The following is a 27,887-nucleotide window of genomic DNA, read 5'->3' on the forward strand; positions in this document are numbered from 1 at the left end:
TATCGGCAGATTTCACAATGCTCATTCATTAACTAAATGCAATGAGAGCTGTGAGGAGTTTAAAGGTTTGAGAGGGATCTGGTTTGAGAGGGATCTACTTTGGGGAGAAATCTTAGGAAATCACTCAACTCCAACTCTTATCAAAGCAAATATCTCAGAAACCAGATATGATGGGGTCAGTCCTTTACCAAATTAAATTCATTTCTTTCTGAGTCACTGAAAGTTGTCCTGTTTTCCTAAAATGAGCATGGATAAGTTGTCCTTCCCTAATGCTACTCCCAGAGATCTGAGTCTGGGCACCTGTTCCATTTCTCATCAATATGAGCTATGCCAACATTTACTTCAGCTCTGAAGCTATTGTTGCTATAGAAGTCAATCAAGCAGATGAGATGTTGATATTCCTAGAAGAGGTGATTAAACAATTTCAGAGTAATTATGTACACCAAATGAAGATTCTGAGGGAAGTATACACTGTGCATTTCTTTCTAACCTAACACTGGGTAACAGTGTTTAATGTCATGTTTAATGTTTAATACCCTGTAATAAAGTTCTTCAGCTTTTTGGACTTTAGAAGGGTAACAATTACAGGAATTTTTTTAAGATATAGGACATTGTGTTTTCAAATTAAATAATTGACTAAAATGCCTGCATAAGTCAAAAAAAAAAAAACTTTAAAAAGACTGAACTTTAAAAATCAATATAATTTTCCCTTCTTGTATAACATAACCTCAAAATTACAAAACCACATTTAAACTTCTCTTTTCTTTGAAACATATGAGAATCAGGAAAGGGAAACTAAAAGACTGGTGTTAATATGGAACTTTTCTAGGAGTTCAAAAAATCTGCATGTATACAATTTCTAAGTATTAAAAAATTTTAATAGATCACTTTGGAAAGTTCCACACAAAGAAAATATACTTAACCTTTACTCAAAATCCTTTCTATATTTCTTCTTTCTCTTCTTGGTTCTCCACAATTGTAATGCAGAAACCATAATTTTTTAGTGAATTCCTGCCTTGTAAATCAACGATATTGGTGATCTCTTACTTTTCATATCAAGTTGCTTAATGAAGATTCCATGTTTTTTAAGTTTTTGTAGTGTGTCAAGAAAACTTTGGATACTTAGATGCTAAAAAACAATGTCTACCCAATCCAGAGGTTTCTGCCAAATCCAGAAGCTGTTTTGAAAAGGCTTTTTAAGTGGTCAAGGTGCATTAAACCTGGAACTGAAAGGTCACCAAAAGATTCCAAGACACTCAGATTTTCAACTAAGTGTAATTTCCTCCTAAAGGATGCATGGGTGGGAGGAAGATGTCAATACTGATTCTCTGCACATTCTTAGGAGATGGTGGAAGTGTGTTTGGGTGGGAATGGCAAAGCCCTTTAAGAGAAGAAATAATACCATAAAGACTGTAGGCTGATCCAGGTCACAGACACATTTATGTATAGCCTGCCTGATGTGTTAAATTTTTTGTACTATTTGCCACTACTCAAAAACCAGGATTATAATCTGCATTTCCTGCTTCTCTTCAAGATCTGGCACCCCCAGATCACATTCCCCCAGGGGAGTGGCAGGAGTCTTAGCAGTTGTCCCCTTTAGGCAGCACACTAGCATGCGCTCGCACCAGTCTCCCTAAGCCAGCTTCATCAGTTTGTACTCCCTGCCTGAATGGTGGGCTTGTGGGTTTATGGACCTTGCTTAGTATGGGGGGAAATCAAGCCGCAGATTCTCTGGAAATTCAGGGAAATTGATGGGTCCACTGACTTGGAATCCCCAGTCCTCCATGTCCTAGATGAAAAGTGTCTGAAAGTCTCTTGGGAAAATTCTAGAAGGCTCTTAGTTAGATTGAAGGGGTTGAGAGGCTTCCCTGGTACACAGATGATGCTCAATAAAAATATAAGTAGGTCCCATTTTCCAAGTCTTTTATCCTGTCTTCATTTTGAAGTCAAGACTGGCTGTTAGACAAATTATGAAGTAGGCGAAGTTAATCTTTAGTATCCTCACTCTCCCCTTTCCTCTCCTTAGAGGAACTCATCCCTAACCAATCAGATGCTCTATGCACTAATACATCACTCTGAGGCTTCCAATAGCTTCCCATCACTTTAGAATAAAATTCAAAGTCCATACTATGGCCAACCAGGCCCTACATGATCCAGTCCCTGCTTACCTGTCCATCTTTACCTGCTACCTCTCCCTCCCCCTTTCACTGGACTCCAGCTACTATAACATCCTTAACTATTTTCCAAACAGGTCACGCATCCTCCAGTCTCAGGACTATGTAGTCCTCCAAGCCTGGAAAGTTCTTCCCAAAGGCAGTGACATAGCTGGTTTCCTCATTTCATTTAGACCTCTGCTCAAATGTTCTCCTTTTTAGAGAAGCATTTCCTGGCAACTAATAGAAATAACCCATTCTCCCATCACAGCCCATCACTCTATATCCCCTTATTCTGCTTTATTTTCATATCCCTTAGCACTAATGTAAAACCATATAGGCAGTCCTCACTTTGCATGGTAGTGTGGGACCATAAAAATGAACATGCAAGCTGAAACTGTGCAAAGCATACTCAATAGTCAATTGGAAAAATTATGATTGTTCCACAAATGACCTTTAGTGTTTTTTTATCAAAACATTAAAAATTTTCTTATTGTTCATTATAAATGTATAGGAAATGAAAAAATAGTAAAACCAATATTTATTTAGCACACTGTAATTTAAAACAGTAGAAACATTAATAATTAAGATGTTTTATTTCTTTATGAAAAGTTTATAATAAGTAGTTTGAGCAGTGCGTGCTTCCTTCTCATCATATAACTTGCAAGATGGAGAAAGCAACTTTTCCATGCCTTGACAAATTATCACACTCTTTCTAAGTTTGGATCAGCTTCCAATATTTTGTCCTTTCACAACTTTCAATGTTGTGAAATCTCTCTGAGAGTTCCTTTAATGTGAAGTTTTTTTGGCCAGTGTCACTTCCTCTGGGGCATCTTCATCCTTTTTGTCACAATCACTTTACTCATTCATGTCAATAAATTTCCCTTCACCAAGTTCCTCTGGCTGCATATCTAGAGTCTCTCAAATGTAGCAGTTACAACATTCCTATGATCAGCTTGTTCTTCTATAAGTCTACTTACATTCGATTAGAGCCCTATAAAGTTATTTGCCCAGTGAAACAAAAGTTTTGCCACATTGCACACATATTACTTGCTCTTACTTCCTACCTTAATGCTTGAATGTGTTAATTGCCTGCTTTATGTCATATTTCTTTCAAAATTCAGCTAAAGAAATTGCATCAACAGCCTGTCTGAAAGACTAACAGGCTTTAAAAGTTGAAATAACTCCATGGCCCATTGGTTGTGCTAATGAAGTTGTGTTTGGTGGTTAAAAAAAAAAATTCACATTCTTTTTCAAGTCTCCAAAAGAATCAGGGTGATAGCATTATCTAACAGTAGTAGTGCTTTAAACATTAAATTATTTTGCCTAAAGCATCTCTCTACCATTGGGAGACAAGGAGACAGCACAACTACCTGTTTTGCTATCTGTGTGTTAACTGAATAACAGAGTGCAATGACCAGTCACCTACAGACTTTGAAAGAGGTGACGTGATTGGTTGTTGATCATGATGTGTGTCTGCCAGTTATATAGCAATTTGTGGACTGGAGAGCTGGCAGCAAAATGTGTACTGTATGCAATTACTCACAGTTAATATATGGTGGTGACTGAAATTTGAGCTGCATTTATTTAACTAAACCTTGGTAACCGAATTTCTTGCATATCAGAAAAATGCAAAATGAGAACCACCTGTATTATCTATCTATTTATTTGCTTGTTATGCTTCCTCCAGTAGAATATCAGCTACATGGGGCAGAGACTTAATCTATTTTGTTTCAAGTTATATTCCCAATGCCAGAACAAAGAATAGCACATACTAGGAGCTCAATAAATTCTTGTGGAAAAAAAAGGAAGGGAAAGAGAGAAAGAAAGAAAGAGAGGAAGGAAGAGGAGAGGGATTTAAAGATCATCTAGTTAGATCAACTGTCATGTTGCAAATGGGGCTCAGAGAAGTGAATTAACTTTCCCAAAGGCACCCAGCTCTCTAAGGCTTCTGATTTGAGGTCTGATGTGTACTCTCTAACCCACATTGTCCCTGTTGTTTGCTCCCTTTCCCTCTCCTTCTCTCCAAACCTTCTTTCAGGTTATACATTCACATGAAGATGTGAGTAAAGGACAATGTAGAGGCCTTAATCACTTGACCTTTAAGGAAGGATTAGAGCCTCAAGCCAGTAGGCCACATCTCTCTGGGGGACTATGACATTAGACTCTTCCCAGACACTGTGATACCAGACCACAGAGACGGCTAATTCTTTGTTGATGTCAAACTATTTGCATTTTCCTTTCCTAAATGCCCTTGTGTGGTACTGCAATCAGAGTGTGCAGGAAGCTGGGGTTTTTCTCTGACTCTTTCACTCCTCTGAACTCAAGTTTCTAATTTACTCATGGGGCTCCAGTGTACCAGAGCAGATAGCAGAGCCTGGCCAACTCGGAGGGGAAAAGACTGACTTCAGTTGGAAAATTTTTGTTTCTGTGACTAAAGACTTAGTCAGCTACCTGGTTTAGGATGTACTATTTGTCAGAAAAGATATCTGGAGGAAATATCACTCATTCCGGCTACAGTAAGGGTTTACAGTGCATTTTTTACTCATGAAATTCAAAAAGAACACACTGCCAGTTTAACCTTGTGGTTGAGGTTATGAATGAGAAAGGAAGTTTAAATTACCCAGGAAGGCCATCCCCTTAGTCAGAGTTTCAGAACATTCCAGACTCATGTGTCAATTAAAGCCTATTGAACTTCAATAAAATATTGAAAAAGCAAGCAATGGACTATTTAGAGATTCCCCCTTCCTTCTTTCCTTCTTTCCCTTCCTTCCTTCTTTCCTACTTTCCTTCCTTCCTTCCTTTCTTCCTTCCTTCCTTCCTTCCTTCTTTCTTTTTCTTGAGGAAAAATTACATGTTCTTTGTTAGAACAAAATTACTTAAGAAATTAATTGGAAATGACCTTAGCTGGTCTCTTCTAAAGTTCTAAATTAAGCTCTATACCAATAATTAATTATGTGTTTTCTTTAATTTTCAGATCCTTTGCTTGTTCCCTTTCTTTCTCTATTTTCTCCCTTTTCCTTCTACTCTCAGGTTCACTAATCCTGAGGACTTCTCACTAACGGTTTGAACCTGAGAAAGAATGAACTTAACTCCCTTAAGGGAGAGTTGCTAGGGGCCAATGGTGTTTGAGTCTTTTCTGGTTAGATGCTTTTACAGAAACTTTAGTAAAAGGAGTTAGTTGGCTAGAATTAGTCTTGGGGTTCGGTTAATTTCCAACATCTGTGTTTTTCTTGCTTGTCATTAGCATAAATATTTGAGAGTCAACAACTGAAAGAATTTGAAAAACGTATTGACAGAAGATTTTTGTCACAGGCACTCCATTTCATCTGGCATGTTTCACTCTTTAAAAAGTTTCTCATTTTAAGTAGCATTTTTTTCTTTTGTCCTATTGAATTTCAATTATGTGCAAAGCCTTGTGCAGAGACACAAAGATGGATAACACACACAGTTCCTGCACTTAGAGCTGAAAACCATGCAGGGAGATAAGACTCAGGCTGGCAAAAAGCTAAGTAGGAACACAGGACTAAAATAATAGTAAAAGTAAACACTGAAAAAGGGTCCAGACAGGCCCTGTTTAATTTTCAGGTTACCACTACAGACAGAATGTATCAAAGGAGATTTGAGAAAAGAGGAAACACTTGGGGTGGGTGTGGTCAAGTGAAGATGGACAGAGGAGTACAGATCAGATGCATCTAGGAGTTGGAAGTCAGAGTTGCAGGGGAAGGCATTTGAGGTGCATAATATTTAAGCAAAGGGGGCTGCCATATGTGGTTATGCAGGCTATACACTGCACAACTCTAGGAAATGCCTTTCACATCATAATCTCTTTGAAGAGTGTAATCTGTGTGGCCATTGCTGGCAAACTTGGGGCAAAAATCTAATGGATATCCAGTGCAAAACCTCTTGTGGAGATAATGAGTAGGCTTGCTATCATGATGTAAGTGCTCAGAGGGCAGGGACTGGATCTTATTTGTCTTTGGGTCCTCAATGCTTCGCACAGTGTCTGACACATAGGGGGTATTTTATGTACGTTTCCCAAATGAATGAACTATGAATCAAACGTGCCCAAACTTCACTGGCTCGTCTGTGTGAATGAAGGTGAGGTTACATAATGGGAATAACTCAGATTTCTTCAACAACCCTGGATAATGCTGGGCCTCAGCTCCCACACAGTTACCCTCCCAAGACAATCCAATTAATTCTGGGACCTTTCAGTGGTGTTTTACACTGGTCTCACACCATCCTCTCTGATTCTCCCATTCTGGTCTTTAGCCAACATTTCAAAAGGGGCAGCATCCCAGTCATGCCCACCCTACATAGTCACCATCCCCTTTGTGAGTGTGATGTACCCACCCAGGTGGTTATTTCCAGTGCTACCAAAGCTGTAATAGTGGGGACCATGATGGAGTCATGGTCTCTTCCAACCCCAGGGATTGAAGCTTTATTGATTCTATAGAGAAATGGGGAGAATGGCCTTTTGCCTTCCAAGGTCATACACGTGGACATGAAGCTGTGTTGTGTGTCTCATATCCTCATAACATGTCTTCAGCTTCTGTCTACACCAACACTGAGCAGAAGACAGACACCATGTAGCTCTTTCTACCTACTACCCCCATCTTCCTGCTCTTGCAAAAGAGTGCACATTGGAAAGTGTAGGGCGTATGTGGGAACATGAAAGAGTTTAGGTTGGATGGAGTAAAAGGTATATAGAGGTGACTAGGGATATAATTTACCCCAATGGAGACTGAATTAAACATTGAGAATGGATGAGTGCAAGCCATGGGCACTAGTGAAAAAAAAAGTTATTCCAGGGAAGGCAGCAGTTTTATTTTTAAATATGGAGAAAAACATCATTATGAGTGTTTAAAGAGGCAACAAAAGTCTAGTTAGAATAGGGCAGTGGAGTTATGCAGAACTAGGTTTGAATCTCAGTGACCTTAGTTAAATTACTTAACCTCAATGACCCTTAGTTTCCTTATCTGTAAAATAGGCATACTACCCCTTTCTCAGGTTCTTTTGTAAGAATTAAATAAAATCATATTTATAAAATGCTTAGCATAAAGCCTGTCACATGGTAAATACTCAATAAAATAATGGCCACAAAAAGTAGTGTATTATAAGGCATTCTCCTTTCTAAGGTAATCTCTTATTGGGGAGTTGCAAAAACAGCCATATGATAAGTAAGTAAAACTGAGACAACAGAGTTTTATTTGGGGCTCCTCTCCTCCCCTTCTTTCACAACAAATGGCCCAGACATTAAATAGGGAACCAATATAATAAATTAATTCATACCATGGTGGTAACTTTTCCTCCATAAATCCCAGGGAGAGGGAATGTGATGGATGACAGATGGTAGAAGTTCAGACATCAGTAGCAGTTTGGGACAAGGGTGTAGTATATTGAGTGTGAGCTCTTTCTCACCTAAGCCTTTAAAAACCACACCCTTGAGGTGTGCCTTTGTCTCTTTCTTCCACAGAGTTTATTTTAGATACAAGACTCAAGATTTTTACTCAATTGAGCACTCTGTGCAATTTAGCAAAAGAGTTAATTGAGGAAGACTTGCACTGGACACCTGTAGGTACGGCCTACAGCTGCCTATCCACCATCGCTTTCAAGAACTCTTCCCCCAGAAGCCAGGAAGTCCTGGTTTCCAGGACAGACTCCACTTGCCAAAAAATTACTAAGTTCTTTGAAGACCAGTTTCTACTTTATCAGGTGCCCTCCAAATATTCTTGAATGGGCAAGACAACACTATCTCCCCTCTGGGTTGTTTGCAAGTCTAGAGGTTCCTGAATAAAATTACTATTACATATTTTATTTCCTCTGACATAACTTCTATTAATACAAAGAAGAAAACTTCTAAGGTGTGTTACTGCACATTTTGTAATTTGGGGTGTATCTAAGAATCATTCATCCCAGGTGGCACTAAGAATGAGAAGTTTCTTGATGTTGTCTACTTCCCCCAAAGACATAGAAACCACAAAATATTGTCTCAGTCTGAAAACTCAGTGACCATTCCATGGGATGTCTGATCCTGGAATAGAGAAACAGGGCCACACCATGTTTATAAGTTCTTCGCTCTTTCTGCCCAATCTTGTAGTTTTGGAGAAGGGAACCTCCCCACAATATCTTACACTGTCAGTTCACCTTGAACCACATGAGTTAGAGAAGGAAAGAACTTGGTAAGAGCTTTGGACTGACTGGCATTGATGAAATTGTCCACTCATAATGCTGAAATGAGTAGTTGTCATGAATACAAATGCTGTAGTCAGTATTTCTGACATTTCAGGAGACTGGGAAATGCCAGTGGGGGTCTCCTGTCTGAGGCTGAGCTTCCTCTCAGGAAGTTTTCCTGAAGTGGTGAGTGCTTTCTTTCCCACTGCTTTAAGGTCAAACCAAATCCCTTTTCCCCAAATAGACTCACTTTCATAGGCTCATAAAATGACCAAGTTAGAATGCGTCTTGGTTTATGAAGCCAGTTGAGGGCATGAGGCTGACTCAGGCTTTCCCAAGTTCCCTTGCTTGTTAAGTACCAGGAATATTTAAATCAGAGCTGAACTTAAAAGTGCAACTCTTTAAAAGAGGGCTTAGCACTGACTCCTGAGAATTTCTGGTAGCCGTCTTATTTTCCTGTTCCCAGGGTCACCGCTTAGAAAGTCTATGGCAATATATGCCTCATGTCTGATTGTTTCATTTTCACTGAAGAACATTATTATGCCCCCATAAAATTCTAGAATTCATGAGGGCTGATGAGAATACCTTAAATCCCTTTGCTCACTGAGAAAATGTTATGGCAGAATTTTATCTCCTGCACTGGGATACTTAGAAATTGGCCTCCATGAATTCCAATGTGTGACAGATATTTGAAGCATAACCAAAACAAAATTCTCAAAATGCTTCATTAAAGTTTCTCAAAAAGAATGTCAAATTATTTTCTTCTCTTTCTATGTACTATGACCAAACCAGATTTGATCACTCTTAACTACATTATGCCATTGACTCTCAAACCTCCCTCTTGAGGTCCAGTTTCCCGCTATAACTCTCAACCTAAATGGTCCATAAAACCCCCAAACTCAGCAAGACTGAAAGTGAATTCAGATGTATTAGGCTTTCTGTCTTCATCTTAGCTAATGACATGACATCTGCCAATCTCTCAAATTGGAAAACCTAGAGGCACATATCCTCAAGTCTCCCTCTCATTTATTTTCAACATACAATTGTCACCGTATACTGCCAATTCTATGGCACACATGTCTCTTGGATTAGTCTACATCATCCCTGTCTGATTTCAGTGGCTCACATTCTTTCTTGGATGGCTGCAGCAGCCTCTTGCAGAGTCTTCTTGGGACCTGCCTCCCTTCTCTAGTTCAGGACCTACAGCTGATCATGTCACTTCCTTGCTCTAAAACCTTAAGCTTGTTGGCCCTCACAGCTCTTTTTAGCCTGGCTTCCACCACCTCTTCAGGCTAATTTCCTGTCATGCTACTGCTCATAAACTAGATTCCAACCCTAGTCAGCTTTTCCCCACTCTGTATATAAGACTGACCTTTCTTCCACACTCACCTTGGCCTGCTGTCTCAAGTGCCTCCTCCTTCCCATCTCGGCCCAGCCAAATGCTGCTTATTCTTCAATACCCATTTCAAATGTATCCTCCCAAGAGAAGCCTTCTTTGATCTGTCCCCCAGCTCCAAACAAAGTAAGTGACTCCATCCTCCACTTTACCTCAGCACTTTATTCGTGCCTCTATAATATTAGAACTCAGCCCCTCTGTTTGTGAGCACCTTTCAAGAGGTTCCTTTTCTTATAATTCATTTTGTCCCTGACACTCAGTAGCATCTGATAAATGGATTAGTGGATGGATGGATGGTTGAGTGGTGAAGTTTAAATTTAGGGGAGTGAGCAAAGATTGGAAAGAAGGTATAGTAAGAAAATGGAGAAGAGGGAGAAAAAATCAGAAATCATATCTCCTCATTCATTAACTTCTAATCTTTTATTCAATTCATTTACTTTCCTTCAAACACAGTTATAATGGATATTGCTGTTAATATTCCCATGCCCTTGTATTTAAGAAGTTGGGAAATGTACATTTACCTTCTAAAACTGCTCAATGAACTTATAAAAAAGTTTTCCTATCATTTATTAGTGGAAATTTTATTGCCCCTTAAAAATTTTATAGCAAACAAAAATACTTTGAGTGACTTCCTCTTTCAGCCAAGATGGAATAACAGGAACTAGATTCACCTGTCTATCTTAAACAACTAAAAAACTGGACAAAATATATGAAACAATGGCTTTTAAGATATTGAGTATCTGCCAAATTAAGACTTTTGATCCCTGAAAGATGGGAAACAAGAAGGCGAACCCTAGGATTGCTCCAGCTTACTGCCTGAAGGGAATAAGTGCAGGGAGGGGGAAGCCAGGGAGGACCCAGAAGACTCCCTGAGTTGATAAAACAGAGCTGAGAATCTGAGGAGACCAAGGCAGCTAGACCTCACAGTGTAGAGAGAAGAGAGCTGTACAAAGAAAAACATCAGGACATCTGCAGACAGCCTCCATGAAATAGTCAACAGAGTACTGATCAGCACATTCATGTGAAGAAATTATGCAAGACTGGAGAATGAACTACCCAAAAGGACCTAAGGGAACAGTATGCAGAACTCACACAGAGCCAGGAATCCAGGAAAATATATATATATATATACATACATATATATATGTGTGTGTGTGTGTGTGTGTATATATATAGCCTATTCCTACCAGCCTGGAGATGGGTGTGGAGTGGGGTATGGAAGGGATGAGGAAACTTTTGAGGGTGATGGATATGTTCATAACCTTGATTGTGGAGAAGGTTTCATGGATATGCACTTATGTGAAAACTTATCAAACTGTATACTCTACATATGTGCAGCATATTTTATATCACTTATACCTCAATAAAGCTGTAAAAATACAGTGATAACATGATAGAAATATAGTTTCTATAGGTAATATTTTTCTGTTTTGCTTTAAGTCAAAATTTATGATAAATAGTTCATAATAGACAGATACCCTTTCATTGATCTTAAAGGTTTTTTATTCAAATGCAAATAACTCATAACATTTTTAAAAATTAAACATCAAACCACTAATAAAAAATAAATAAACAGCAAGAATAAGCTGGAAGGAAGATGGAAGTTAGGTTGTTTCTGTTTCAGTGAGAACTTAGGGGTGGAGGGAGCTACCCCTGCAAAATCTCCTCTCAGTCTGTGGAAGTGGGTGAGGCCTAAAATCTGACTCAAGCTGGGTCATTTCGGAAAAAAATGTGCAAGTTTTTCACAGATCTTCTCCTTTGGGTGAATGGATAGCCCAATTTTACTGCCAAGCAGCTCGAGCTCGGCTAACTCTCCAAATCACAAGTAGGGTTGGAAAAAGGGAGAAATTAAAACTGTGTGAATATCCAATTTAATTTGGTGGGTGGAGTACTCAGACTCATCTGAAACTGTCTTGTCTTGGAAAGAGCAGGTGCTCAGCAGAGTTGGGAGTGGGGGCGGGGTGGGTGTCAACGAACACATTAAGGATGAAGAGTGCATCAGAATTAACAGTGAAAATATTTGGTGAGCACTTTTTGTCTAATGGGGTCATAAGGCAGGACTGGGATCAAGCAGAATATAACTGCTTTCTTGACGGCATCACAATTTTCTACAGTCACTTCAGTCTGGGGGTGGCGGACAGGGGTGTGTGTGTGTGGTGAGATGTTTGGGCAATGTTATGCAAGTGAGTTTGCCTTTCATTGTTCTTTTATGGTGTTTTCCCACATGGGACTCATAGCTCTTTGTGTTTTTTGGAAAACCACTGGTAGAAAGTTTTGATTCTGATTCTTCCTGTTCCTTCAGCAAATATCCAGTAAATATTTGTCCTTCCTTGGGCTGCTTTTAAAAGCCTGACCACAAGCACAGACACCAGATGAAGGGTGGTATTTGCCTGTGAGAAACTGCAGCTAGAAACAAAGGATCATTTTTGGAAATTCTCTGGGAGACCTCAGTCAGTATTATTTCACTTGCTTTTTACCCCTTGAATGCTAATCATAACGATACTCAAAAACAATTCTCTGTTGGGAAGATCTTGCAGAAAAGGTTAATCAAAACTATGATCTCACTGGTCTGAAACAATTAGAATAAGCAAATTCATAGAGTCAGAAACTAGAAAGGTTACCAGGGGCTGGGGAGGGCTAGGGAAGGGGGCGTTAATGCTTAATTGGTACAGAATTTCTGTTGAAGGTGATGAAAAAGTTGTGGTAATGGATGATGGTGATAGCTGCGCAACACTGTGAAAGTAATTAACACCACTGAATTATCTATCTGAATGAAGCTAAAGGGGGAAATTTTAAGCTGTATATATGTTAATAAAATAAAAATAAAGATCAGTGGTTGCAAGGGGTTCAGAAGGAGGGAGAGTTGAATAGGTGGAGCACAAGGAATATTTAGGGCAGTGAAACTGTTCAGTATGACATTATGCATTCATTAAAACTCACTATTACATGGAGTTAATAATAGAGTGGGACATAGGGGGAAATGTACCTATTGCAAACTATGGACTACAGTTAACAGTAATATTTTAGTACTCATATCAATGATAACAAATATACCACACCAACAGTATGGGTCAATAGTAGGAAGGGATAAAGGGTGTGGGAGGATTTGGGTTTTCTTTTATATTTTTATTTCTTTTCTGGAGTAATGAAAATGTTCTAAAATTGATCATGGGGTCGTAGTCACAATTATGTGATGATGATATGGTGTGTGAATGTATCTCAATAAAACTGCATTACAATTTTTTAAAAACTCACAGAACTGTATAATACAGAGTGCCTTCTAATGTAAATGAATGTATCAATATTGGTTCATCAATTGGAACAAATATACCATGATGATGTAGGATGTTAATGATAGGGGAAACTGTGTGAGGGAAGAGGGACCATATGGGAACTCTCTGTATTTTCCGATCCATTTTTCTGTAAACCTAAAATTGCTCTATAAAATCAAGCCTACTAATTAAAACAAATTAGAGATGATTAATTTGAGTCAACATTTATCGAAGCCTGGTATGTGCAAAGCTGAGCTGGCACTGTCAAAGACACGTAGGTGAGTAAGACACACAGACAGGCCTTGCATTCAAGAAGTCAGTAACCTATTAGAGAGGAAATGACCAGTCAGTGGACAAATTGTTGGAATACAAAACAGAGTTACAAGTAGAGCTGTAAGACTGGGTCGGTAGATTCAAGCTGGGGAAGACTTCTAGGTTCTCTCCACGTCTTGCAGGTCACAGGCAAATTACTTTATGGTGAACTCTAGACCATGATAGAGAACAAAAGTCACAAAAGAGCTGTAAGGGGTGTGTGTGGAAGAACAGAGGGAAGACGGGGTTGCTGGTTGGGGGTTGTGGTGGATTAAACTGTCCCCCAATGAATCATGTCTTCGTGTCCATACCCCTTTGCAATGTGATTTTCCTGATCTTCCCATCAACAGGTGGAGTCTCCCCTGACCCTGCCGCACCCACACCCTTGAATCTGGGCTGACCTTGTGACTTATTTTAAACAATAAAATGGTCAACTTTACATCCCATTAGTACCCAAATCTGCTCAGGTCTTCCTGAATACAGAAAAAAAATTTTGCTGAGCTGAGCCTTTCCTTACGTTTGAGGTGTTACTTCCTCTGCTTCCCTTTGCTGTCACACATTTGTTGTCTTTCAAGCATCTGGTTGAGGCCTTTTGATTAGTCCTTGTTACTAGAAGTGTGCAGAAGCAATGTGTCACTTTTGGATTAAGGCATTTAAAAGGTGGTGGGACTTCTCTATGTGTTCTCCACCCACCCTGTCTGCAAGCCGACAGCCCCGGGTGACTATGAAGCCAGGTGAAGATAGTGGAGCCCCACAATGAAAGCGGTTGGATCCCCGAGTTGTTACCTGGAGCAGACTCCCCGTCAGCTGACATTACGCTGTGCTGTGAGTAAGAAATAAAAGTTTATTGTGTTGAGTCACTGAGAAACTGTTTGTAATACCGGCTCACAAAACCAGTTGTATGCTGGCAAATGTTTAGCAACTGGATCTCCAAACCAAACCAAGCAAAACAAACAAACAAAAAAACTCCTGATTTGTTTTTTGGCTGTGGTATAAATACGCCCACCACGGCCAATTTCAAGCTGCGATGTCACTGAACATAGAATTGGGAAGAAATGCTAACCATTGGTTCTTGTGAGCCTGTACTAAAAGATTCTAACACCCCACTGCACATAACTTACTCTAATTCACTCTGCCATCTTCAACACTAGCTGGATTTGATAAGAATTCTCCCAGTCTGTCTCATGGAGCTATAGACTGGATAAAACCTTGGTTACCCCACCATCCTGTCAACATTTGATGACTACATTGGTCTGTAATTTAAATGCTTAGTCACTGAGATTTTGTGTTTTAAAGCAAATTTAATGCCTCTGGCACAGTCCTTGTATGTGGCAGGCATCAATAAATGTCTGCAGAATTGAATTCTCAATGCTAGTTCTTTACAAAATTCGTTAATCTCAAATCCATTTTTTTTTTTTTTTTGGTTTAGTTCTTAAGAGCTCAGACTAGGAATGTTCAGAGTCCAAATAGTCAAATCAGCCCTTTCTGCTATTCAATTACATATATACACATGTATAATATATATTTTCTTTTCTTCACAAATGGGTGCGAATACATCATTCCAATTTAGAAATATACAGCTGTATCAATTTGATGCATTCTTATTTATGTTTAATCTTCTTTAAAGTTTTTTTTTTTCCAAAAGAAGATACATATCTTGGCTGAGATTGTTTTAAAAATAGGATCTTATACCTGAAACTATTAAACTACAACCCAGAACCCATGAATCTCGAAGACAGTTGCATAAAAATGTAGCTTATGAGGGGTGACAATGGGATTGGGAATGCCATAAGGACCAAACTCCACTTTGTCTAGTTTATGGATGGATGTGTAGAAAAGTAGGGGAAGGAAACAAACAGACAAAGGTACCCAGTGTTCTTTTTTACTTCAATTGCTCTTTTTCACTCTAATTATTATTCTTGTTATTTTTGTGTGTGTGCTAATGAAGGTGTCAGGGATTGATTTAGGTGATGAATGTACAACTATGTAATGGTACTGTAAACAATCGAAAGTACAATTTGTTTTGTATGACTGCGTGGTATGTGAATATATCTCAATAAAATGATGATAAAAAAAAATAGGATCTTAAAAAAAAGAAACCAACAAAACTGGGTCCTTTTAATATTGAAGGGAGTCCAAAGATGTTACCATAACTTAAGCATGCACATAGTAGAGCAGAGGGCAAATTGATTGTCAATTCCTGCAGAGGGATTTTTTTTAACCATAAATCTTCCAACAAATGACCTCAAGATTCAGATTAAAGAACACTTTAGTTTTGCCCCTTCATTGAAGTCTTTTTCTTAATGTTATACACAATTTTGGAAAAGCACACCATCAACTGTGATAGGTATGTAACAGATTAAAATTTTCTTAAATTCGGTGTTTGGTCTTGGAACTAATTAAAATATGATGAACTTTGGGCTAAAAGTAGATTTAGTCATTGAAAAGTGGAAAAAAGGACACTTCTACAAGAGATTGCACATAAGCCTGAATGGTCACTTTGACCAGAGGTCACATAAGCCACATAATAGACATAAGAGGCTGCAAAAATCCCCATTAGTGGGAAATGTAGTTTGAGCAATTTGTTCAAAAATGTCATCTTAAAATTTGAGTCTGGGTTTCTTCTCTTTAATACATCTGAAAAACAAGGATTTGAGGGTATTTTCTTAACATTTCTGGATCAGAGTCTTATATTATACTGGCTGCTAAAGAAAGAAATATTTAGCTTAGTAATGGCCACCCTATAGGAAGCAACAAGGTGGGAATAAACTTTGCTAGTTTATTAATATGAGAGCACAGAATTACACCAAACTTATTGCATCTGAGCTAAGAGTTAAAATGAGAAAAGTCTAATTTGAAAAAAGGACTAAATACCTCAAGATCTCATAACACGGTTGATTGTTTAACTTTGACCAAACATTCAGGTCACTTAAGCTTGCTAAAGAGAATTTTAGGGCAAGGACCAGAATTCAGGGCATGTGAATTCAGTCTCCCTTGGTTCCCGGGCAAGATCCTCTTTGGTGACTGCTTTCACAATGGCTACTGCTCATCAAGCTCTGCTGGGGCAAAATTTTCCAGGTTTATCACTCCGAAGGAAAAAAAAAACCTCTTTGTTTAAATAGCAATTTGGAGTGACAATTAAAAAAAATTGAGAATATTCAGCTTACTCCTTTTGGTCACACTTATTTTATTCTCTTTTTGTGGATGAAAATGAAGCATTTAGCTATTTATACTTTGGTGACACACTCTCACTTTCCTTCTAATTATTGGTCTTTTTGAACTCAGGGATGTTTGCCATTTAGATGCTAAAGATGGTTTCTCTGCAAAGAAACTCACACCAAACACTGTGGTCCTTGGGGCACCCACCTTATTACACTTTCTGAAGTATTTATAATTAAGTCAGTCCATACCACACAGAGTTCCACTGTGCTCCATCACATAAAACCATTACACAAAACCAAAAAGTAAAGTATTACTGGGGGAAACACCACATGATGGTATGCAAAATGAGAGAGCAAACTCTTTAAAATTGCAAGAGCCTGCATTTCTTACTTGGGTCAATGACTGCTTAGAACTAAAAAAGTGTGATGGTAAAATAATAATAATGGCTTCAAAAGTAATAAATGGCTTCTACAACAAGAATCATTTGAACATCAGTATTGTCATAGCCCATCAATGCTAAGTCAAACATTTGGGATATTGTTTTAAAATTTGATGCTAGATGGTCTTTTGACCACACATAGGCTCAAACCACTGCAGAATAAGAGTATCTTATTAAAGACTGTGGACAAACCACAGGAAGCAGGCTTTCCAGGACACCGTGGAGACAGATAGAAAGAATGTCCAGGAACACCTGGGCACTTGCTCTGTTTTTTCCTTTCAATGAGCATGGCGCCTTGCTGAGGCTGAATTTAGCTCAAGAATCACTCACCCATCTACCCATTCTGGCTTGCCTCTTATGTTTCAGGATATCTCTAAATATTTCCTTCTAAGTGTATACATTATCTATGTAAGTTCTTCCTCATTGTTACAGTGGCTTAGTTAAGAAATGAGCTTCTCAGATCCCAAACAAACAAAAAAACAAAAACACAAACAAAAAACAGCTTTGCATGTTCAGTGTCATTGGCAGCTTCCAAAGAATGCTGGGGTAGGGGTTGGCGTGAAGGGCAGCTTCACCAAGATGCACTGAACCTGCCACTGTTCTGTTTGACCACCTTGTTCCCAAGAATATTTTGTGTTCTTGCTTGCATAAACTAGGAGTTTAATCTAATCTGTGTGTGTGTGTGTGTGTGTGTGTGTGCCCACTCATGCACATATGCTCTCATCCTACAGTTGCACTGAAATCTGCCACTGTCATTCAGAACCTTATATATGTGTCACGAATGAGGTTTAACATATGAACATACAGCTAAATAGAAGAGAGGGGTAGTGGGAGAAATGAGAGGAAATAAATGTATCAGAAAATTACATGAATATTATAATCAATGTAAGTTAAAAGGAGAGCACTGTTTGATTAACGGCCAACTGAGCACATATATTTGCATCTGCCAAAAAGCCACAAGGACAAAAAGGAGAGAAGGCAACAGCAAAAAATTTTGGAAGCTGGAAAACATATGGATAAATGGTAACTGCCTTAAGAGACCCAACTCTGTTGAATTCTAAGCCAGCTGCAGGAAAGCCAAGAAACAACCCAGTTTGCACCATAGAACTTCCTAAGGGTCAGGAATTGGTGGCACTTGCAAAAATAAAGGTTAAGATAAGGCTGAAAACAAGAGATTTCACTGAAAATCTGTTTAAGAAGTTAAGTCCCAATCCAACCCAAGTGGTCAGAAGACTGATCCTACCTCAGCAGAAGACTGAAGGTTTGTTCACTGCAGTGAGTGAGAAAGACAAGTCTCTGGACTGGGGAACACCAGGCACAGTTGATAATAGATGAAAACAGGGCAAAAGAAGAAAATTTTACATACTGAATGTTGAGACAGCCAGCTTTGTTTTCCTAGTCAGCTTCCCAGATGCTGGCATGAAATTGAAAGGGTCATCTCTTGGGAATCTGATCAATACAAGAGGGAAAAAAAACATATTGGCATTGGTGACTTCCTAATGAAACAGATCAGCCAAATCACTCTATAGTGTTTCTAGCAGTTGAAAAACCCTGCTCAAGAATATAAAGCTTTATAATGTATGCAAGCATTCAAGGGTCACCACAAATATGAAAGAAAGTGAACACACCAAGCAAACATAAAAAGCAGGAGACAGACTTTGCAGAAAGAAAACTTTTTAAGGAAGGGATTATGTATATCCTCTGGGAGATAAGACATATTCATGAAATAAGAACAGGATGGTATGAGAAAAAGCATTCAGAATACACAAAGAATTGAAGAGCTGGTGGTAATGAAATAAAAATTCAATAGAAGGACTTGAAGATAAAGTTGAGAAAATCTCTCAGAATATAACAAAATGTATAATTGACTGAAAATAGAAAAGTTAAGTAAAGGGTTAATTCAGAAGCTCTAAATCTGCATAACATAAGTTCTGAAAACACAGGGCAGGATAAAACAGAGGGGAAGACATCATCAACCAAATAATTCCAGAACATTTCCCAAAGTTGAAAGACATAATTTCCAGTTTGAAAGGGCCCAGTGAGTGCTCATCACAAAGGATGAAAATAGCCTCACCTCAAAGTAAAGTTTTAAATCAATCATCTGGGACAAAGAAAAGGTCTTCCCAGCGAGAACTGGGGAGGTGGGATAAGAAAATAAAGACACAGCTTTCATGTAAAGGATCATGAATCATTATGGCATTTTATTTTTCAACAGAAATGCTGGAAGTTAAAACAATGAAACCATGCTATCAAAACTTGAAGGAAAAATAATTTGCAACTGAGACTTCTATATCCAATCATACTATGAATTAAGTATGAAGGCAAAATAAAGATACATGTAATCCTATGAATTTTACCTCCCATGCCCTCTTCCTTAGGAAACTACTGAATGATGTGCTCACCAAAAAAAGAGAGTAAATCAAGAAAGAGGAAGGTAAAAGAAAAGACCATAGGGGATCTGAGTCAAGAAGAAGGCAAAAAGGAATCTCCAGGATGATAGTGAAGGGAAATCACAGGTTGCCAGCATTCAGCAGGCTGGGAGAGCAACCTGACTATGTATAAGCAGGTCAGAAGACTTGGGAGAGAATTCTCTGAAAAAAAAGATGAAACTGATAGAATATCTAGTTTATTCAAACTTATTGAAAGGGGGGATGGAGAAGTGTTTGGGGGCGATCTAATTGTAGGTTGCGGTCGCAGTTGACTCATCTGGGGGGGGGGAGGTGGCGGCCGGTTGCCAAATCCTAGGCTCTCAGGATTGCTTGGAGGGTACCGGCGGCGGGGGCTCTTTCCCGGAGGCGAGGGCGAGGCGGGGGACTGGGCCCGGTCCCCGGCGTAGGCGTGCAAAGTATGGAGGGCGGCGAGAAAGGAACAGGCGGGACACGGTTCTTTTAGGGTGAAGAAGCCAAGAGAGAGAGTTTATTAGGGGAGAGTACAAGCTTATATTGGGCGTTTAGAGGGCGGGGTAGCTGTAGAGGTTAAAGGCTTGGATTGGTTCTGAGAGGGCGCGGAGGTTGATTGAAAAGGGGCGAGAGTTGCTCCGGTAACGGTGTCTGGCAACAATGTATGCGCACTGGTGGTAATGGGAGTTGCACTGGCAACGGGGAGTGTCCGGGCAAGATAAGGGGGTGGGGAAAAGGCGGTTCCCTCCGGCAAGCCTCCCCTAACAGTGTTATTTTGGGTGAGGAAATGGGGCCTGCCTCCGGCCTCACTTTCCCAGGCCCGGGGGGCTGCGGAGGGCGCTGTCGCCCGTGCCCACCACCCTCCCCAGGGGCTGATCAGGTCCCCCAGCCCAGGCCCGCCAAGTTGAAGCACGTAATCAGTGTCCCGCAGTAGGTAAATCAAAAACTAAGCAAACAAGAGAAACAGAAGTATTTATTCCAGGGGAAACCAAAAGTTATGCAGTAAAGAAAAAGTAGTCATAGTATACCTCATGGCTTAGCTGTGACCAGCTTTTGTTGCATTGCCATAATAATGTGAACACTGAATACTCTTCCAGTTGAGATTTTGATAAGATTATATTGGGAGAAGAGGGGATGGGAAGTGTGTTTGTGTAGGATTGTGGAGAACAACTTCTAACACCAAAAAATCAAGGAGCAGCAGTGTAAGGATTTTATTTATAAATATGGAGGCAAATACAAGAAAAACACCTGAAGGTGGCTGCCTCTGGGAAGTGGGAAATGCAGAGGGAGGGGAGAAAACAGAGGTGGTGGGAGGGCTGTTGTTGTTCCTCATGAGTCTTATAGATTTATTTGACTCTGAAACTATGTAATTCCTCATGGCTTTTATAAAAAATAAACTCCAGATCAAAAAACAACTAGAATTTTTTTAAAAAGAGAACAGGAATAAAAACCCATAAGTAAAAATTAAAACTCCATAAGAAAACTTCAGCAACTGATTTAAAGTACTTCAATTTCCTTCCTCAAAATTAACACAAATTATTGACTAGTATGTGTGTAAATTAGGTGAGAAAATACCACAGTTTAAGTAACAGATGATCAGGATTGTATCAGGTTAGAATAAGTAATACAAGATTATGTTTCTTGAATATTTGTTCACTAGATCAACTTTCTAAATGAGATGTTAGCTTAAAATTAGTAAGACCCATTAGAAGTGCAATTAAACTTCCAACAGAAATACAATTAAACTGTAAAAAATGATATATCCTTAATTTCAAAATTTGTGTGAAATAAGGTGAACAAAAATGATACACAGTGAACTTCTGACTTTCTAGTATCCTAACTATGAAAAAGAAATCCCCTCCCCTTTCTTCCTCTCTGAGACAAATTACACAAAGCTGATTTCAATGGAAGGATTACTAAATATTCTGGTTTGCTAATGCTTCCATTATGCAAAATGCCAGAAATGGATTGGCTTTTATAAAGGGGATTTATTAAGTTACAAATTTACAGTCTGAAGGCCATGAAAATGTCCCAACTAAGGCACCAACACGAGTATACCTTCACCGAAGGAAGGCCAATGGTGTCTAGAAAACCTGTTTAGCTGGGAAGGCACGTGGCTGGCATCTGCTGATCCTGGGTTGTGTTCCAGCTCCTCTCTCAGATCCTGTGCATTCTTCAAAATGTTGCTCTCAGAGCATTTTGTCTTCTCTTAGCTTCTCCAGAGCAAACACTGGGCTAGCATCTCCAAAGCATCAGCAAAAGTCTGCTTTCAATGGCCATCTCCAAAATGTGTCTTTTAGCTGCTCTCCAAAATTTCACTCTCAGCTGCTCTGCTCCTTCTGTCTGTGAACTCTTTTATAAGACTCCAGTGATTTAATTAAGACCCACCCTGAATGAGTGGGGTAACACTTCCATGGAAATTATCTAATCAAAGTTCTCACCCACAGTTGATTGAGTCACATCTCCATGGAAACACTCAATCAATAGGTTCCAAGCTAATCAACACTAATACATCTGCCCCCACAAGATTGCATCAAAGAACATGGCATTTGGGGGGACATAATATATCTAAACTGGCACACTAAAACATTGAATACTTCTAGAATGCTATGCAATGAAAGTTAATTCTTTATACATTATTAAGGAACTTCTTAATCCTAATGTCTCCTAAATTAGAAATGAAAATTATTTTAAGTTTGGTGTTAAGTACATTTTTCTGAATTTTAAAATTTTGAAAATTGATGACCCATGTGAGGTGTAGAGCAATTCTTCAATTCTTACATACTACTCAATTAACCAAAATAATCCTTTCCCAATCATTGTGGATCAATCACAATTTACAGTCTATTAACAAACAATGGATACCAATTAGCAGCCTCTTTTTGACCTCACATTCTTGAAGATTTGGCAGTCACTAGTCATAAAATGCAATGATTCAGGCAAATTTTATGTAGGATCTCTAATTTCAGTAGTTATGTATGTTATATATGTTATGGGTTATCTAAGAACATTTTTTGTGAAGTTGTATGTAAATTATTTATTGTTTATTACATTTGCTTGAGGGAAGTGGGTAAGCTAAATGTTATCAAGTAAAAGAGAAGATTCCCAGGAGACAAAAATATATTGCATCTGGGGTGTTGGGCTTCCCCGCCTCGATGGTTGCTGATGTGCTCACAGACATAGGGCACTGGTGGTTTGATGGGCTGAGCCCTCTCCCACGGGACTTGCCCTTGGGAAGACTGTTGCTGCAAAGGAGAGGCTAGGCCTCCTTATAATTGTGCCTAAGAGCCTCCTCCCGAATGCCTCTTTGTTGCTCAGGTGTGGCCCTCTCTCTCTAGCTAAGCCAACTTGGCAGGTGAAATCACTGCCCTTCCCCCATATGGGATCTGACACCCAGGGGAGTAAATCTCCCTGGCAACGTGGAATATGATTCCCAGGGAGGAATCTAGACCCGGCATCATGGGATGGAGAACATCTTCTTGACCAAAAGGGGGATGTGAAAGGAAATGAAATAAGCTTCAGTGGCAGAGAGATTCCAAAAAGAGCCGAGAGGTTCTTAAGCACTCTTAAGCACAGTATAGACAACCCTTTTTAGGTTCTAATGAATTGGAATAGCTAGCAGTAAATACCTGAAACTATCAAACTACAACCCAGAACCCTTGAATCTTGAAGACGATTATATAAAGATGTAGCTTATAAGGGGTGACAATGTGATTGGGAAAGCCATGTGGATCACACTCCCCTTTGTCCAGTGTATGGATGGATGAGTAGAAAAATGGGGGCAAAAAAAAGGCCCCCAGTGTTCTTTTTTTACTTTAAGTGTTCTTTTTCATTTTAGCTTTTATTCTTATTATTTTTGTGTGTGTGGTAATGAAAATGTTCAAAAATTAATTTTGATGATGAATGCACAACTATATAATGATACTGTGAACAATTGAATGTATGCTTTGTATGACTGCAAGGTATGTGAATATATCTCAATAAAATTGAATTATTTTAAAAAATTTAATGTTATATTCTAAAATAGAAAGGATAAAAAATTAACGTGATAAAAAATATATACTGCATCTAACAAAAAATCATGCACCCTTGCTAGATAATCCAATCTCAATTTCTACAATTTGTGTATAAAAAAGAGGTAAAAATGGGTGTCTTTGGGAATGTTTTGGAAGACAGAACTAAGTGAACTTAAGATCATCATGATCACACATTAATCTTCCATAAAACTGTGCCCATGGCCTTTACAACTCCTACTAAAAGAGATAATGTTTTTGTTTTTGTTTTTGCTTTTAATCTAGGACACCCTTATCAGAACAGGAAAAAAGAAGCAACATTCTGAGATAGAAATATTTGTAACAATAAGAGTACACTTTTAGTTTTTATGCCCAGTAAGTTAAAAAAAGGCAATCACAAGAGTACAGTCAGTTCATCAACATGCACTTTTTGAGTTATTCAAAGAGTATCTATCATAATGCCATGTGTTTGGGAGACTGTGACTACTAAACATAAAAAAAAAAACCTTCATCCCCACTGGTAATCAAATGCAAATTAAACCAAGATACCATTTCCACTTACCAAACTGATAAAGATGTGAAAAAGTGATAATTACACTGATAATGTAGCAAGGAAATCAGAATTTATAGGGTTTGTAGGACAGTTAATTGTTATAACTTTTCTAGAGGGTAATTTGAATCACTGATATCCCTTGAACCTATAGACATTCTTATAGGAATTAATCCTTTAAAACTAATGCAAGATGAACAAATAATTTTCATGTATTGAATAGCATAATTTATAAAACTAAAATTTGTTATTATATAAGGTCTAATAATAGGAAATTGCTTCAATAAACTATAGAGTAACCACATTAAATAGCCAAAAAACATGGTATATAAGAAGATTTAATGCTATGGGAAAAGTATTTGTGATAGACTATGTTCTAGTTTGCTAATGCTGCCAGAATGCAAAACACCAGAAACAGACTGGCTTTTGTCAAAGGGGGTTTATTTGGTTACACAGTTACAGTCTTAAGGCCATAAAGTGTCCAAGGTAACATATCAGCAATTGGGTACCTTCACTGGAGGATGGCCAATGGTGTCTGGATGGCTTGACTGATCAAGGCCCACCCTAAATGGGTGGGGCCACGCCTCCATGGAAATTATCTCATCAGAGTTATCACCTACAGTTGGGTGGGGTACATCTCCAAAGAAACACTCAAAGAAATCTAATCAAAACTAATAACATCTGCCCACACAAGATTACATCAAAGATAATGGTGTTTGGGGGACATAATACATTCAAACTGGCACAGACTATAAGCAAATATAAATGCAAACAAATGTAAAGTATGAAAAAATATATTATTAGATTAAAATGAGTGGGTGGATATCAAGCAAAATGTGCCTAATAGTTGGATTTTTATACTCTTTCTTTGCATTTTTCTGATACACTGTTATTACTTTTGTAACCAGCAAGTAAAAGGTTGCTTTTACTGCGACTATGAACTGCTAACATTTTTACATTACTTCAATGGAACAAAATTCAAACAAAATGAAAATGGCCTAACAAAATAAATGCCAAGGGGTAATGAAGTATTTCTAAGCACTGTACTGTTTATGTAAATTTGATCAGTAATCCATCATCAGACGATTTTAAATCAGGCTTTCTTTATAGGGGTGATGTGTCTGAACAAACCAGCTCCAACCATCACCATGACCACAGCAATGCCATGGAGAGGCTGCTCAGCATTAAGGGTGCAATTTGCAACCCTGGTATAGATATTGTTGTCGTGGAATTCTGAGTGGCTTTCCATAGCTCTCGACTTTGTTGTGGATTTCACCCATGTAAAACTGAATACAGTGTTCAGCTCTGGATGCTTCTCTAATGTGGTACAAAAATGGAGAGGCTATTATTCCCTTTCCTACCTTTTATATTATTATTATTATCATCATTATTATTATTAGAGAAGTTGTAAATTTATAGAAAAATCATGCAGAAAATGGAGTTCCTATATATCCCTCCCCCCATTATTAACACCTTGCATTAGTGTGGTACATTTATTACAATTGATGAAAGAATATTATTATAATCGTACTATTAACTATAGGCCATGGTTTACATTAGGGTTCCCTGTTTGTGTTGTACAGTCCCATTTTTTTTAAAAAAAAATTTATTCTAGTAACATATATACAACCTAAAATTTCCCCTTTTAACCACATTCAAAGATATAACTCAATGCTGTTAATTATGCTCACAATATTTTGCTACCATCACCATCATCCATTACCGAAACTTTTCCATTACCCCAAATAGAAACTCTACAATGTAAACATTAACCCCCTATTCCCTACTGCAATCCTGGCCCCTGGTAAACTATATTCTACTTTTTTACTCTATGAATTTGCTTATTCTAATTATTTCATATCGGTGAGATCATACAATCTTACCTTTCTTTTTTAAAAAAAGAACTTTCAAATATTAGGAAGGCGATAGGTTAGTATTTCTGAGACACACATTTGAAAGGAGTTTGTAAATTATATCTTGGGAGTTTAATTTTATTTGATTTATATGAATGTAATATAATTATAAGATTAAAAAAATCCAAACAAGACTGGAGGATATAACATGAAAAGTAAGACATAGTCCTACCTACTAAACTGCCTCATCTAGGAAAATAGTAAACCACAAGCAGCACTGCATTCCTGGAGGAACTGCAAAGATTACTGCCACCACTAAAGACTTGAAGAATCCAGAGGTGGTGAGTCCCACCATTTCCCACTTCAACTGTTTGATTTGGCCTATGCAGAAAACAAATCTTGGAGGATGACAGTGGCTTATCATAAACTTAACCAAGTGGTGACTCTAACTGCAGCTGCTATTCCAGATGTGCTATCATTGAGCAAGTTAACAAACCTGGTACCTGGTATGCAGGTATTGATCTGGAAAATGCTTTTTTTCTCAATACCTGTTAGTAAAGATCACTGGAAACTGTTCAGTGGGCAAGGCCAGCAATACACTTTCATTATCCTACCTCAGGGGCACATCAACTCTCCAGCCCTATATCATAATTTAGTCCACAGGGACTTTGATTGCCTTTCCCTTCCACAAGACATCACATTGGTCCCATACACTGATGAAATTATGCTGATTGCACCTGGTGAGCAAGAAGTTAACAAGCACTCTAGACTTATTGGAAAGACATTTGCATATCAGAGGATGGGAAATGAAACTAACAGAAATTCATAGACCTTACACCTTGATGAAATTTATATAAATCAGCAGCCAAGTCCATGCTGGAACCATGTTTCACAACCAGTTGACAATGATGTCACTGTTTGGAGCCCTCAGGAGAGAATCATGGCCCCTCTATCAGCTCCTAGATTTGAGACAGTTTACATATCCATAATCCTTTGAATAAAGGGGAATCCAGATCTTCTTTATTCCATTGCATAGTCAATATCAAATATTAAGTTGAACATGCAATGGAAACCATCAGACTAGGTTCAGCCACAGTTGGTCTGAAATTGAAATCCCATATATGGTATTGTTTGTATTGAAGTAGGCACAAAGCTTGCAGCCCATTTTTAAAATGCTCCATAAATTGGCAACCATATTGGTATCTCAGTTGTGGGTCTTACTGCTAATGCTAGACTGTTATGCACTTTCATGCACCAGGAATGATTGGATTCCAGATTTGTATTTGACAAACTTCTTCCTGTATCTCATCTTGTATCTCTAATTGGAAGCATGACTCAGATACCAACACAATAATATGGTCAGAGACCATATAGTATGGGGCTGCTCATTACTGGTTATGATGATATGGGTCCTCATATTTTCAAAACGTGTCAATCACTTAACTATTTTGACTGTAGGGCTATGTCCATTAGAGTTTGTTCTCAATCATAGAGAGACAAATGTCTGAGCTTATGGAGTGCTATTTGAATGAACTGGTTAAACATGGTCTACATGCTTTAAGAGAGACACTTCCTAAGGAGCGGGACATAACTACAAAAATGTCTCCTTTAGACTTGTTGGTAAAGACTTGGAATTTACAATCTATGATGTGAGAGTCTGTCTCCATTCCCAGAAAGTCTTGAAGAAAGACCTGTGTAACCTTCTGATGGACCCACAGAAAAGGCCAATAAGCCAATGGAACATTAAGTGATGACCCAGTCTATATGTTTATTATCAAATATGTAACAATGCAGGAATACATACCTGAATGATGATAATCCAAACTCAGAACCAAAAGATGCAAAATGGTGGAATGTTACATTTTAGGAATCAGTCCAGATGTGAGTTTTTTCCAAGAAACCTAACTGAAACCATATGATGGAATGCTTTTGGCTTTGAGAGGTCTATATAATCATTTTCTAAAAAGTGTAGGATATCTATTCTACTGTTTTATATGAAGAACATAGTGTATTTGTGGTTTTAAAGACAACTATTTAGGTTTGATAAGGCTGCTGGAATGCAATATACCAGATATGCATTGACTCTTATAAAGGGGAATTTTTAGGTTACAAACTTACAGTTCTAAGTCCATAAAAGTTTCCAAACTAAGGCATCAACAAG

At 38.4% G+C, this 27,887-nt stretch overlaps 1 pseudogene; it reads left to right on the top strand.

Annotated features, from left to right (window-relative positions):
- The first annotated feature begins 20,216 nt into the window (after window positions 1-20,216).
- LOC119523711 lies at window positions 20,217-27,473 on the top strand (annotated as a pseudogene).
- The last annotated feature ends 414 nt before the right edge of the window (window positions 27,474-27,887 follow it).

Source organism: Choloepus didactylus, chromosome X, assembly GCF_015220235.1.
Source record: "Choloepus didactylus isolate mChoDid1 chromosome X, mChoDid1.pri, whole genome shotgun sequence".
Taxonomy (NCBI): domain Eukaryota; kingdom Metazoa; phylum Chordata; class Mammalia; order Pilosa; family Megalonychidae; genus Choloepus; species Choloepus didactylus.